We start from the raw sequence: 16,149 nt of genomic DNA on the forward strand, positions 1-16,149 counted from the left end.
GTGCATGCTTGGTAGTCTCTGATTTGAATACAGAGAGAAGCAGCTATCGGTGAGGTTTTGTTCTGTCATTCCAGCATGTAGAGAGACTTCCATCAAGCTTGATTGTCAGATTGTCAAGGTTGGGATGTTATCGCTGCTGTCAGACAATCTGCTACAAACAAACAAACGGCATACTATCCTCATAGGAGGATATCCTTGCTATAGACAGGATACGTGGTGTTCCTGTTCAGCAGGATAGCTTGTGTTCATTCTGTCTGACTGAAAAATAACAAAACAGTAGCTTTAGCATTATTCTAATAGAACCAAAGCTTCTTTTAAAAGACATTCTCAGCCTCATTTCCCTATCTGCTCACACCTGTGCAGGTCATCAAATCCGGTCCTCCTCCTCTCTTCCAGTGCAGAGTGAGTGCAGTTCACTCTATTTTCTGTGAAGAATACTGATGTATGGATGTGGTGGCTGGATGGACATTACATAACCCACACCCACACTCTCCCTCCCACTCTCTCTCTTCTAACTCACACTTTACACACACATTCCTCAGGGCTTACATTAGAGAGGACAGTAAAATGCCTTGTGCAGTAGGCTCTGTCAAGGTCTGTCATGGGGCGTGAGCTGGCCCTGCTATTGCTCATACTAGGGGCTTATTCAGTGGGATGCAATGGTACTCAGCATTGTTATAGGCTCTCACACACACACCTACACACTAGTGTACTGTGCGTGGGAGTGTGTTGGCAAGGAGTAGGCAGTGATATATCACCCTCCCACGTGTGTAGGGCCAAAGGGAGAGAATGGGCAGATGGATATTATTTTACCACTTGCTGGGACGTGGGGGAGGTGTGTGTATATGCTTGCCTTGGGCGGTATACCAGGGTATTTGGAAATGGCCACGGGATGGTTTTTCAATTCCGTTGAAATATCTTTATTTTTTTCAATACATTTAAATATTTGTAGCTACTTTTATTTTTTTATTTTTTTAAAGCAGATTGTGTTCTTCATTTCACCTGTCACCTTATTTTACATTATGAAGCTTACCCTGTCATGTGTTTGTAAGTAGCACATCTGGAGAAAGCAGGAGAAGGTGAGTCCAGCTGTGCATTGAGGTTGATTTATATGATTTTTTGGCTTAAATAGAGTGATCAGGGATGTGCAACTATAGTTTAACTTCACAGAAAATATATTAGTGCCTCATATATTAGGCAGAAAATAGCATCATGTTCATCCAATGACAATAGAAGTGTTATGCTACAGTGGGGCAAAAAAGTATTTAGTCAGCCACCAATTGTGCAAGTTCTCCCACTTAAAAAGATGAGAGAGGCCTGTAATTTTCATCATAGGTACACTTCAACTATGACAGACAAAAAAAATAAAAAAATTAATCCAGAAAATCACATTGTAGGATTTTTTATTAATTAATTTGCAAATTATGGTGGAAAATAAGTTTTTGGTCAATAACCAAAGTTTATCGCAATACTTTGTTATATACCCTTTGTTGGCAATGACAGAGGTCATTGACAGAGGTCTTGGCTGTTATTTTTTTTCTCTCATGATGTCAAGCAAGGAGGCACTGAGTTTGAAGGTAGGCCTTGAAATACATCCACAGGTACACCTCCAATTGACTCAAATGATGTCAATTAGCCTATCAGAGGCTTCCTAAAGCAGTGACATCATCCAGTGGAATTGTGATACAGTGAAATAATCTGTCTGTAAACAATTGTTGGAAAAATTACTTGTCATGCACAATGTAGATGTGCTAACCGACTTTCCAAAGCTATAGTTTGTTAACAAGACATTTGTGGAGTTGTTGAATGACTCCAACCTAAGTGTATGTAAACTTCTGAATTCAACTGTATTTATTTTGAATGTTTGTCATAGAAAGAAGGTAGCTAGCTACATTTCTTAATGTTTTGATTAAAGTTCATTTGCATTTTACCAGAGAAAAATAGCCTGGCTACACTGGACAAAGTACTGGAGAGTGCTGCCTGCTGATATAATGCCCGTTTGTGAATTCTCATCTAAGTTCACCTGAAGCACAAAATAAGTCTGATGTTGAGCAGAAATGACAAACATTTTTATTGGAATCCTGAGTAGCGCAGCGGTCTAAGGCACTGCTAGCTGCTTCACCACAGATCCTGGTTCGATCCCAGGCTGTGTCGCAGCCGGCCGCAACCGGGAGACCCATGAGGAGGCGCACAATTGACCCAGCGTCGTCCGGGTTAGGGGAGGGTTTGGCCGGCCGAATTGTCCTTGTCCCGTCATGCTCTAGCGACTTATGTGGCGGGCCGGGCGCATGCACGCTGACACGATCGCCAGGTGTACGGTGTTTCCTCCGACACATTGGTGCGGATTAAGTGAGCATTGTGTCAAGAAGCAGTGCAGCTCGGCTTGGTCGTGTTTCGGAGGACGCACGGTTCTCGACCTTCGCCTCTCCCGAGTCCGTATGGGAGTTGCAGCAATTGGACAAGACTGTAACTTCCAATTCGATATCATGTAATTGGGGAGAAAAAGGGGTAAAGTGTTTTTAGATCTGTTTTTCAATATATTTCTTATGTGTTTTGTCTTTCCTGTGTGAAATTTAAGAATTCTGCATTTAACTAGCAAGTTAACTTGTGTTATCTAAGTAAGTGACTGAATTAATAAGGTGACATAATATTACTGTTAGATTTTGGCAGTGGTTGAGAATTCAAAGCCCTTTAAATTTGTTATCTGTACAGCTGCCACTGCTATCTTTTGATTTCCTTGCGTTTTTTCTCCTCTCCATTCTCTGCCCGTCTGCTCCTACCCCATCTTCTCAGCAGAGCAGGCAGGCCTGTTGCTCTAACTACTCCAGAGTCCAAACAGACACAGCGTGTACACATGCTGCTCCAAAGCCAGCACTGTTCTTCCTTCAGACAAGCATGCATCAACATTTTGTTCATTTGCACAATTTCTCTTGTTCACATTATTTTGTAATTGTCCAAACATACCAAAAATTACATTCTGTATTTTCTACCTAATATATGTAAAACTTTATTGGCTGGATTGCCAGTCTTTGCAAATTGTTTATTTTGCACTCATTAGCAGATTTACCTAGCAGCCTTCATGGAAATTTGCTATTATTTGTGCACATTTTGTTAGCAATCTGGTAATAGATGCCCAATGGGCTTTCTTTGCGTTTTTGGCACCCCCTTGTATACTAAGACGGGAATACCGTAAATTGAGGACGGGTATGACGATATGATCATCAGGATACCGCCCAAACCTTGTGTGTGTTTGTGTGCACATCCTAATCTTTGCAACCCAAATAACTATAATCGCGTAGTACCTACCTCACCGGGGTGGCCAGCTGATTAGCATGTACAGCGCTGGGTGCCATGGTAACAGCGGCGGTTGGTGGTAGTTGATGTATGCATGTGGCATTTGAGAATGGGGGGGTGTCCTTATCTCTCTTTACAGGCATACGGCTGAACAGCCTCATCTGATGATGAGAAACCTGTTCCTGCTTCTGTAATTTCCTCTGTTTTGTTCCTTCGCTTCCATTAAACACAGCACTTTGGGGCCTCCCAAGTGGCGCTGCGGTCTAGCATGCTGACCAGACCATCGCCATGTTGATTTTGTCCACCCACACAAGACGTGATCAGGACACGCAGGTTGAAATATCAAAACGAACTCTGAACCAACTATATCATTTTGGGGACAGGTCGAGAAAGCAAACATTTATGGCAATTTAGCTAGCTAGCTTGCCGTTGCAAGCTAATTTGTCCTGGGATATAAACATAGGGGTTGTTATTTTACCTGAAATGCACAAGGTCCTCTACTATACAATTTAATATACAGATAAAAGGGTAAACAGAATTCATTTCTAGTAATCTCTCCTCCTTCAGGCTTCTTCTTCTTTGGACTTTATATGGTGGTTGGCAACTAACTTCAAGGTGAATTACCACCACCAACTGGACTGGAGTGTGGACCTCAATTCATCTTTCAATTACCCACGTGGGTATATGCTCCAAAACACCGACGGGAGAGGCGGGGTTTGCAGTGCATCAAGCGCCACAAATAGAACCAAGTTCTATTTTTAGCACCAGGCTATGCAGATGATGCGCACGTGCAGTGTGTTTGCAATGCTTGAACAATATGTAGGTGTGAATTTATTTTGCGACACGAGTGGTATGGTCAGCATTTAAGCCACTGCATCGCAGTGCTAGAGGCGTCACTACAGACCTGGGTTCGATCCCTGGTTGTATCACAACCGGCCAGGATCTGGAGCCCTATAGGGCGGCGCACAATTGGCCCAGCGTCGTCCGAGTTAGGGGAGGGTTTGGCCGGAGGGGCTTTACTTGGATCATCGCGCTCTAGCGACTCCGTGCGCCTGCGGGCTAGCCAAATGCACAAGTCTTGCATACCCAGGTCTAATGTAAAAGGCTTCCATGTAAAATAATATTCAAATGTAATGCTCAACCAGCTCCATAAATTGGTATCCCTCTCCTTTCTTGCGTGCCTTAACCGCTCTTCCAGGCACTTCCAGAGGATCTGCACAGCACATGTGAGTGTGTGCGCGCTCACATGTGAGTGTGGTTGTCTGTGTGTATTGATTAATGCATAAACTGGATTGATCTCTGCGGTCTCTACTGTACTACTGTACTCTCTCAATGGACAAATCAGTGCCTTTTAGTTAAGCCGGGGGTGGGCAACTAGTGTCCTGGAGAGCCGCAGGGCATTGACTAAAATACAGTAGAATACAGTATATACATATGAAATTAGTAAAACAGTATGTAAACATTATTAAAGTGATGAGGGATTCCATGTCTATGTATATAGGGCAGCAGCCTCTAAGGTGCAGGGTTGAGTAATCGGGTGGTAGCTGGCTAGTGATGGCTATTTAACAGTCTGATGGCCTTAAGATAGGTGTTTTTCAGTCTCTCGGTCCCAGCTTTGATGCACCTGTACTGACCTCACCTTCTGGATGATAGTGGGGTAAACAGGCCGCAGCTCGGGTGGTTGATGTCCTTGATGATCTTTTTGGTCTTCCTGACTTGCCTAGTTAAATAAAGATTCATTAAAGGTGTAAAAAAATAAATAGAATAATACCGATTTCCAATTGTTATGAAAACTTGAAATCGGCCCTAATTAATCGGTCATTCCGATTAATCGGTCGACCTCTACTTCATAATGACAAGTTTAGTTACCTTTGCTTTCTTGGGTACAAGAACAATGTTGGAGATCTTGAAGCAAGTGGGGACAGCAGACTGGGATAGGGAGAGATTGAATATGTCCGTTAACACTCCACCCAGGTGGTCTGTCTCTGTACTGATGTTTTGCCTGTTTGATTGCTTTATGTAGGGAAAAACTACACTGTTTGAAATCAACCATAATCCTACTCACCTTGCCGTGGTTAAATGCGGTGGTTCGTGCTTTCAGTTTTGCGTGAATGTTACCATTTTGCCACGGTTTTTGGTTGGGTAGGTTTTAATAGTCACAGTGGGAACAACATCCCTTATACACTTCCTGATGAACTCCATCGTATCCGTGTATACGTCAATGTCATTTTCAGTGGCTACCCGGAACATTTCCCAGTCCGCGTGATCAAAACATTTGGTCAGACCGATTTGGTCTGACCAACATGGAATAGACCTTACCACGGGTACTCCTGTTTGAATTTCTGACTTTTGGAAGGGAGGAGCAGAATGGAATCGTGACCTGATTTGCAGAAGGGAGGGCCTTGTAGCCATCCCGGAAGGGAGACTAACAATGGTTGAGTTTCTGAAGCGTGAGTAATTTGGCCAATATTATTTAATAGAACTTCGGTAGTGTTTTCCTCTAATGTGCTTTGTTAAAATCCCCAGCTACAATAAATGCGACCTCAGTTTCCAGTTTGCAAAAAGCCCAGTGTAGATCCTTGAGGGCTGTCGTGGTTTCGGCTTGAGGGGGAATATACACTGCTGTGACTATAATCAAAGAGAATTCTCTTGGGAGGTAATACCGTTGGCTTTTGAACAAAATAACTTGCGTTTCTGTAGCTTATCACAATCACACCATGAGTAGTTAATCATGCACCACTGCCTTCTTCCCTGAGAGTTCTTTATTCCTGTCTGCGCGATGTACTGAGAACCCAGCTGGCTGTATGGACGGGGACCGTATACCCAGTTAGAGACATGATTCTGTGAAACAGAGTATGTTACAGTCCTTGGTGTCTCTGTGGAAGGAGATCCTTGCCCTGACCATCTACTTTATTGTCCAGGGACTGAACATTAGCGAGTAATATACCCTGAAGTGGTGGATGCTGTGCAAGCTTCCTGGGTCGGACTAGAATTCCAAGAATTCCACTCCTAATACCTCTTCTCTGCCCGGCGGCACCTTGGAGCAGCCTCTGGGTTAAGTAAAATTGCCCTGGGGGGTACGAACAAAGGATCCGGATTCGGGAAAGTTGTATTTCTGGTCTTAACACGGGAGTTAGCGCTCCTCTGGTATCCGGCTGTATGTAATAACACAAAAAACATTCTGGGCTAATAATGTAAGAAATAACACACAAAAAAGCACTTCAAAGTTGCTTGGGAGCTAGAAGTAGAGCTGCCATGTATGTCAGCGCCATTTTGTCTGTGTATCAGTTGATTAAATTACGTTAAAATGATCTCAGTATGCCTGCTCCTTTCTCCATGGAGTGCCATTTTCTGGAGGCATTGGGCTGTTGCTGTGTAGGAGCTATATAATGTTTGTTTCAACCCTGTCTGGCCATGTTGTTTATGAACATCACTTAGCGCCCTGCCTTGTGCTGCACTGTATGGAGTGAGGCCTTAATAAATACTTTAATTTCCCCAGTGTCACGTTGTGATTGACTGCCAGCCCAGCCCATGACAGTGGGAAGCACAAAGGTCTGCATGTACACAGTGACATGCACAGGCAACACATAAATCCACTGTGGCTTATTGTCATCATCGATCACGCCTGTAAATGCTCTAATCTCACAGGGACCTGGATGTACATTGAGCCTGCTCTCTTTCGCTCTCCCTCTCTCTTTCTCTCTCGTCATTAGTGTGTTTCAGAATATGGCTCTGTTGTAGTGTGGGTCCTATTTTGAGAGAACTGTCCTGTTTTTGGAGAGGTGCACAGGGTGTTGCTGCAGAATATCTTGTCAACAGTCCAGCACAAACACACTCACACAGGTGAACGCACACTCATTCATATTTCTCTTTTAATGACCTCCCCAAATAAAAACCAAGGTGCAATATGGCCCCCTCGAAGTCTTCTCCAGATGAGACCACACACTCCACCTCTCCACTGGGGAACAGTGTGTGTGTCCTGTTCTTACCTGTTGCTAAAGATGAAACTGAACAAAAAGCTCTACCAGTGCCAGCTGCAGGGTTCGGTTCTGGCTGCCAGGGGTTATGTAACCACCTCCCACCAAAGAACACTGCAGAAAGGTGCTGAGACAGCCAGGCAGGAGAAACGTGCTGATAGGGTTTGTTTGCTCTGCTCACTGCCGAAGTGAAACTTGCAGGAAAGTTACTGCACTGTAGTCGGACAGATTTTCAATCATGAACACATGCTGTTGATACGGACATGGAGAGAGTAGGAGAAGTGTGTGCGCGTGCGATATGAATGACCAATACATGTCAGAGCAGTGCTGAGTTAAAATAGCTGCGAGTCCACAGAGTGACTGACTTTTTTACAAAAAGACACACACACACACACACAGCACATGCACTTCTCCTTCCCTAGAACATCACACAACAACACACCACTGCTGATGGCTGACACCCACCCACACAGAATATCAACACATGAAAATCAGATGAACCATGTGATGTATAGTAACATCCCTTTTTTCTTTGTCAGTTCAAATGCAGCCTCAAGCTTTTCCTTCCTCGATACAGTGTTGTCATTGATGGAGGTGATGTGCATCAGATATGTCTTCTGTCTGTGTACTTGCTCATGTGATGGCTCTCCCTGTCACTCTGCATCATCCTGTGGAGAGCTGAGCTGTGACGTATGTGTTAGCAGTCTCTCTGGTCCACTCACCCATCCCCATTACACCACCACACAGCCACATCCCAGCCAGCCTCTCATATGGGTTCAATACCAGTCTCATGACTGTGTGGTGGGGGCTGACAAACCCTTGAAGTGTAAAACTATTATATGCCAAATGTTGTGCTCAAGGTGATGAAGTGACAGAATAGTGGTCCATACCAGCCATTTTGGCTCTAGTCTTTCTCCAATAGTGTCATCATGAGTGGTAGCCCGGCCTCGGGTTAGCCCAAGATGTCTATTCTGACCCTGATGCAGCTTCAGAGCAGAGCTCACAGTCAGCAAGATGCCTACGTTGGTATGGGAACATAGGGGGGGACAAGCCAGCCCCATCGGTCAACGTTTTCACACCCATTTAAAACGTGTCTGTCTCAGCTGCCTCCAGGGAAAGGGGTGATGAATATTCTCTACAACCCAAAGGGCCAGCCCTAACTGTATCAACCCGCCATGTCTGTCTGTTTGCCCTTTTCTTGTGGCAGGTCACAGGTCACAAATCGTGCTGTTGTGATTGCACACTGTATTATTTCACCCAATAGATATGGGAATTTTCGAATTCTGTGTAATCTGAGGGAAATAAACTCAGCAAAAAAAGAGACGTCCCTTTTTCAGGACCCTGTCTTTCAAAGATAATTAGTAAAAATCTAAACTTCACAGATCTTCATTGTAAGGGGTTTAAACAATGTTGCCCATGCTTGTTCAATGACCCATATACAATTAATGAACAATGTACCTGTGGAACGGTCATTAAGACATGAACAGCAATTAAGGTCACAGTTATGAAAACTTAGGACACTAAAGAGGCCTTTCTACTGACTCAGAAAACACAAAAATAAAGATGCCCAGGGTCCATGCTCATCTGCGTGAACGGGCCTTAGACATGCTGCAAGGAGGCATGAGGACTGCACAAGTGGCTAGGGCAATAAATTGCAATGTCCGTACTGTGAGATGCCTAAAACAGCCCTACAGGGAGACAGGATGGACAGCTGATCGTCCTCGCCATGGCAGGCCACGTGTAACAACACCTGCAAAGGATCGGTACATCCAAACATCATAGCTGCGGGACAGGTACAGGATGGCAACAACAACTGCCCGAGTTACACCAGGAACGAACAACCCCTCCATCAGTGCTCAGACTGTCCGCAATAGGCTGAGCGAGGCTGGACTGCTTGTAGGCCTGTTGTAAGGCAGGTCCTCACCAGACATCACCGGCAACAATGTCACCTATGGGCACAAACCCACCGTCGCTGGACCAGACAGGACTGGCAGAAAGTGCTCTTCACTGACGAGTCACGGTTTTGTCTCACCAGGGGTGATGGTCGAATTTGCGTTTATCGTAGAAGGAATGAGCGTTACACCAAGGCCTGTACTCTGGAGCGGGATGGAGGTGGAGGGTCTGTCGTGGTCTGGGGCGGTGTGTCACAGCGTTATCGGACTGAGCTTGTTGGCATTGCAGGCAATCTCAATGCTGTGCGTTACAGGAAAGACATCCTCCTCCCTCATGTGGTACCCTTCCTGCAGGCTCATCCTGACACCTCCAGCATGACAATGCCACCAACCATACTGCTCGTTCTGTGCATGATTTCCTGCAAGACAGCAATGTCCGTGTTCTGCCATGGCCAGCGAAGAGCCCGGATCTCAATCCCATTGAGCACGTCTGGGACCTGTTGGCACGGAGGGTGAGGGCTAGGGCCATTCCCCCCAGAAATGTCCGGGAACTTGCAGGTGCCTTGATGGAAGAGTGGGGTAACATCTCACAGCAGGAACCGGCAAATCTGGTGCAGTCCATGAGGAGGAGATGCACTGCAGTACTTAATGCAGCCCCCCACCCCCCTTTGTTCAGGGACACATTATACAATTTCTGTTAGTCACATGTCTGTGGAACTTGTTCAGTTTATGTCTCTTGTTGAATCTTATGTTCATACAAATATTTACACATGTTAAGTTTGCTGAAAATAAACGCAGTTGACAGTGAGAGGACTTTTTTTTTTTAACCGAGTTTGTGTCTCTATAGTCATACATTTGGCAGGAGGTTAGGAAGTGCAGCTCTCACTCTTTATCGGTATATCAGTATATCTTTATCAGTATATCTCGCGTAGCCTCCCACTAAAATCACTTCCATCCCCACAACGGTTCACCGAGTAACCTCCAAATTACATTAGCAAAACATTTCCCTGATTTAACAACAGCCATCATTCCATTCCTCCAGCACACAGAGGACTAGGGGGACTGTGTATGTGTGTGTGAGGGCTGCGTGCCAAACATGCTTAACTCATCAGTCAGATCTGCCTCCACTGATTGTATGCCTGATGATACCATTTTAATTGTATTGATAGAATGTATGAGAGAGAAGCAGAGTAAAAGGCCACATTTAGATGGACGTTGTCAATTTATTCTCTTAAAAACGTCCATATTTCATTCTCTTCTGGAAAACTCATTCGATAGTTTGTTTTCCATAATTGGGGCCGGTTCCAACAATAGAAAAAACATGTAACTAGGCCTAATTAGCTCCGTAGTAACAATGATCCAGTGAATATGTGGCCTGCAGTTACAGAAATGACTGCAATTACGCAGGTATGGATTTGGTATTTAGGCTATGCAGTGAATCACAGCCTCACACAGTGTGTAGTTGCTATGGCACTAACTCTGGCTAATGAACTCGATCACTTCAGCCCGCAGCTGTTTCTCTTTGCGCTGTGTGTTCGGATGCGCGTGACATGTTGCTCTATATGAAATCTACTAGAATCTATTAGTCTCATGGAGCACCACTGAGACTAGTTAGTGACTCAAACCTTTCCTTAACTTGCTCAGTATTACTGTGGTGTAAATAGGCCCATCCCCATCAGAAGCTCGCCTCTGACACATCTCATTCAGGGAAGCATGAATGACGGTGGCGAGTTGTCATGGCATCTTTTGCCCTCGCAATAGAGACTGAAGGACTGTGGCAGTCGGGCGGGGGCAGAAGCATTGGGGAGCTGTCCATCAGCAGAGGTTAAGGGAATGATAGGAAGTGACAGAAGGGGAGGGGAGGAGTGCGTGTTGAATCTGCAGACCCAAGGTTCAGCATGCTTCAATGCTCCCTAGGGCCTCACTGGTTACGCAACGCACATCAAAACACTGGGAAGGGGCCAGAGATGGAACTATAGTGACACATTACTTTTGACCTCAGCGTTAGCATTCAGTGCACAAGTACCGTGATAACTTTTCACTTTAACTCAGAGATATCATCCAAAATACTATACATTTTACCGGTAGGCGATATTGCTCTTGTGTCATCTCTCGCTCTCTCAAATGTTTTTTTTTCTTACTCCTCTGGCCTCTTAAATATCTTAGACAAATCTGACCGCAGTGTGAAACTGCCGCAGTTGTTGATGGTACTGAGACCGGGAACAGGGACAGAATAAATCATCAGTCACCTTCTGTACAGCGGCGCTTAAACGCAGTGGCGACCTTTTTTGATCCTGTCAGTTCACTAATTTGTTACTTAGGCTACTGCAGTTATTGAATGCCTCTTGGGCTTATGAAGTAAATGCTTTATTTGTGTATTTTGAACAAAGCCGTGCTGAAAGCTATGTGCTTTTAAATTCGAGACATGGCAGATTGAACCATCCTGTGGGTCAGTTTGTCAGAGTTTTACAGCAGCATCAAGATGACGTGTGTTACAACACTGCCTCTATTAAAGTGCAGAGGGAGTCTAATGCTTGACTTCCAGATGGACCCTGTTGATCTGTAACGGTTAGATAATTGTGTCCAATATGCAGAACATTCCATCTATCCGAGAGCAAAATGGGGTGAATGGGTCTTTCTATAAATAAAGGGGTCAACATTTTCAAAATGTTTTGGATATACATTGAAATCTGATTTTCTTGCAGCTTCATATGTGTAGTTTAAAAAATAAGTCTAGGTACAATGAGACCGTAACTCCACCTAGCAACAATAAAATATCTACATGTCATTCAAAATGTCACAAGAAACATGGACACCGCATGTTTCTTTCATGCCTAGTTGCCAAGTCTTTTTGTGCTTTTGTCAAATTCTCTATCAGTTATAGCCATGCTAAACACTGCTGAAGAATGAAAAAGATAAACAGCATTTATATATGTTTTAATAGTTGATATAATACAATAACACTGGGTTTTGTCAGTAAAATCATTGACAATAATAATTATCAATAATAAAATCATTATAATCAGTAAACTCTTCAAGAATTGTCTGAGTCTGTGTCTGAAAACTAGCCGTCTACTTCTTGCTTCTTCTGTCCTTGTTTCCTCCACTCCTTGCCTCTCCTTGAAAGTGCATTGTAGCTTGAGGGAAGGAACCTTCACTCCTCTCCCACTATGTGCTTTGAGAGGGAGGGGAGGAATAGGGGAAACAAGGGGATAAGCTCAATTGCATTTACCTGATTCCTCACATCCAGTTCATTAATAAGTAAATACACACTAAATCATATGCAGAAATTGAGGAATCTTACCTTGTAACTGTGGCATGGTATGGGCAGCTAATAATCGATTAACTAATTTCGGATCAGCTAGCGTCTCACCTCGACAACATCCAGTGAAATTGCAGAGCGCCAAATTCAAGTTAAATTTCTATAAATATTTAACTTTCATAAAATCACAAGTACAATACATCAAAATAAAGCTTAACTTGTTGTTAATCCAGCCAACGTGTCAGATTTCAAAAAGGCTTTACGGCGAAAGCAAACCATGCGATTATCTGAGGACAGCACCCCCCATACCAACACATGAAAAACATTTTTCAACCAGGCAGGTGCGACACGAAAGTCAGAAATAGCGATATAAAAAATGCCTTTTGAAGATCTTCTGTTGGCACTCCAAAAGGTCCCAGAAACATCACAAATGGTCCTTTTGTTCGATAAATTCCTTATTTATATCCCCAAAATGTCAATTTATTTGGCATGTTTGATTCAGAAATACACCGGTTCTAACTTGCCCAACATGACTACAAAGTATCTAATAAGTTACTTGATAACTTGGTCCAAACATTTCAAACAACGTTCCTAACCTTAGATATCCTAAAATGTAAATAATCGATAACATTTAAGACTGAATATACTGTGTAAAATAGCAGATAAAAAGCCTGCCAAATAAGTTCTGTTATACTCAGACATTTAACAGTTTTAGAAACTGTAGAGTTTTCTATCTTAATCTACCAATTATATGCATATCCTAGTTTACTTTGGGCACGCTTTTCATCAGGATGTGAAAATACTGCCCCCTATCCCAATGACGTTAATGAATAGATTCATAGAATGGAGTTAGAAGGATGAACTGAAAGGACAGGACGTGTTGGCTGTGCACTTAACCAATGATAGGCATTCCATATTTAACCCCAACCACATGTGAAAATAAAAATATCAAGGTGTTTTTTTGGTTTTAAATGCAAACACGAATAAACAAGCCACTTTTCACATTCCTGATTGCTCAGTTTTACCTTGGAAAACAAATGATCAGAACATACATGGACAGTAATCTTACCTCTTGACATAATATCCATGACATTATCTTGACCGCCGTAACAATATAGACACCAAAATGTTCTGTCAATTCTCCAGATCAACATGAATTCCCTCACTTTGGCTGTTGTTCAATCACGTACAGTATCTCACACATCCTTACCTGAATCAGCTGATGCTGCGTGATAATTTCCCCACCTAACTAAACAGCGAGACATCAAATGAGCATCAATCAACTATTATGCGTAATTATTGAAGAACCCTATCGATTTTTGTTTGATTCATCTTGGTAAAGTTACACTTTCTGTTAGAAGCATTTGATTTTGCGATCCAGACATTATTTTGGATATGTGTGTCCATGAAAACTGTTTTCACATAGTGTAACAGAGAGGTTACAGTGCACTGCCAAGATCGCCAAACGAAATAGTGAATTTTACAGGATCAAGCTCAATTTGTAATTCCGTAGTTAAATGCTTAGTATATGATGTATAATGACAGCAGTATCATACATTTAATGAAAGAAAAGTATTATGTCACACTATTTTTTTTTGTCAAATCTGTGAAGACTCCAAACATGAAAGGGTATATGTGAATATCTTAATGTATTCACATAAAGAAAAGGCATATTATTATGAATGAATTTGTAACTGCTCCAAACAGTCCACTACAATAAATGCTCACTGGTACCCCAGTCTATAGAAAGAACCTCATACCATATTGCTCATACCCATCGTATTTACATGAAGTAGGTATTCTAGGGGGCTGGGACTAGGTGCCAGGGGTTGATTTGGAACAGTATAATTTGAAGACTGACGGAAGAGGGCCCACAGTGTGAGGCTGTTGAGTATTAGATCCCTTTCAGCATGTCTTCATCACTCAGTAGACTGTAAACTCTCCTTCCAGACTCACATTAAGCATCTCCAATCCAAAATGAAATCTAGAATCAGCTTCCTATTTTGCAACAAAGTATCCTTCACTCATGTTGCCAAACATATCCTCGTAAAACTGACTATCCTACCGATCCTTGACTTCGGCGATGTCATTTATAAAATGGCCTCCAACACTCTACTCAGAAAATTGGATGCAGTCTATCACAGTACCATCCGTTTTGTCACTGAAGCCCCATATACTAACCACCACTGCGATCTGTATGCTCTCATTGGCTGGTCCTCGCCTCATATTTGTCACCAAACCCACTGGCTCCAGGTCATCTATAAGTCTTTGCTAGGTAAAGCTCTGCCTTATCTCAGCTCACTGGTCACCATAGCAGCCACCACTCGTAACACGCGCTCCAGCAGGTATATTTCACTGGTCACCCCCAAAACCAATTCCTCATTTGGCCGCCTTTCCTTCCAGTTATCTGCTGCCAATGACTGGAACGAATTGCTAAAATCACTGAAGCTGGACACCCATATCTCCCTCTTTTAACTTTAAGCACCAGCTGTCAGAGCAGCTTACAGATCATTGCGCCTGTACATAGCCCATCTGTAAATAGGCCATCCAACTACCTCACCCCATATTTATTTATTTTGCTCCTTTGCACCCCAGTATCTCCACTTGCACATTCATCTTCTGCACATCCATCACTCCAGTGTTTAATTGCTAAATTGTAATTACTTCGCCAGTACGACCTATTTATTGCCTTACCTCCCTAGTCTTACCTCATTTGCAGACTGTATGTAGATTTTTTTTCTTCATATTGTGTTATAAACTGTACGTTTGTTTATTCCATTTGTAACTCGGTGTTGTTGTTTGTGTCTCTTTGCTTTATCTTGGCCAGGTCGCAGTTGTAAATGAGAACTTGTTTACCACTGGCTTACCTGGTTAAATAAAGGCTAAATACATTATTTTTTTTAAAGTACAAGACCTCCATGTTACTGTGATTATCAGCCCATTAGCAGGGATCTCATTGATCAAACTAGAGGCTTCAATCTCACACACACACACACGCTGCTGCATTAATTTAATCAGAGAATACAGATAGGACATAGATTATATTGATTAAAAGCCGTTCTAATGAGTGACCTCTGAACTCCACACACAGCTCTTATCTACTTGGTCTACATCTATAGGCATTCTTCAGATACTACAGATTATGTGACCTGTGTATTTTTGTGTTATCCAGTATGCACGTATTCCATTCAGTCCCTCGCTTATTTCCTTCCCTGAGCACTGTGTCAAACTGGAGCTACCTCAGGGAAACCAACAGTGAAAGTGATTTTAGAGGGAGAGAGTGAGTGCAACACACTATCACACAAATGACTGCCTGTTGGCTATTCAAAGCAGCCCTGATCCCCATAGATACTCTATAGTACACAGACAGTGGTTTTTGGGTCAGGAGTGGTTTTCGAGTCATCATAGTAGACATGATATCAAACTGCAAAGGGAATGTAATTACACAATACACTCTAATGACTTGATAACTTGGCTTTAAATCCAATAATCATCCATTGTTTGTGATCACCGTGACACATAAAATTGTGAGTCATTAAATCACATGAATTGAAGATGAATCTGTATGTATGCTCATGCCGTGTTTGCATGACTTGGCATGTTTCCTATAGCAACATTGTCATTTACTGTACTGTCGCTGTTGTAAATCTTTTGTTTCCCTATCAGAGGCAGTCAGTGGAGAGAGGAAACACTGTACTGTTAATGTAATTCACTGACTGATTCA

The 16,149-nt window shown here is 43.0% G+C and overlaps 1 protein-coding gene across 4 annotated transcripts in view; it reads left to right on the plus strand.

The window, feature by feature from the left end:
• abr (ABR activator of RhoGEF and GTPase) overlaps nt 1–16,149 on the plus strand; it is a 232,319-nt gene that overhangs the window by 54,385 nt on the left and 161,785 nt on the right. The window lies entirely within an intron of this gene.

Source organism: Oncorhynchus kisutch, linkage group LG6 (assembly GCF_002021735.2).
Source record: "Oncorhynchus kisutch isolate 150728-3 linkage group LG6, Okis_V2, whole genome shotgun sequence".
Taxonomy (NCBI): Eukaryota; Metazoa; Chordata; class Actinopteri; order Salmoniformes; family Salmonidae; genus Oncorhynchus; species Oncorhynchus kisutch.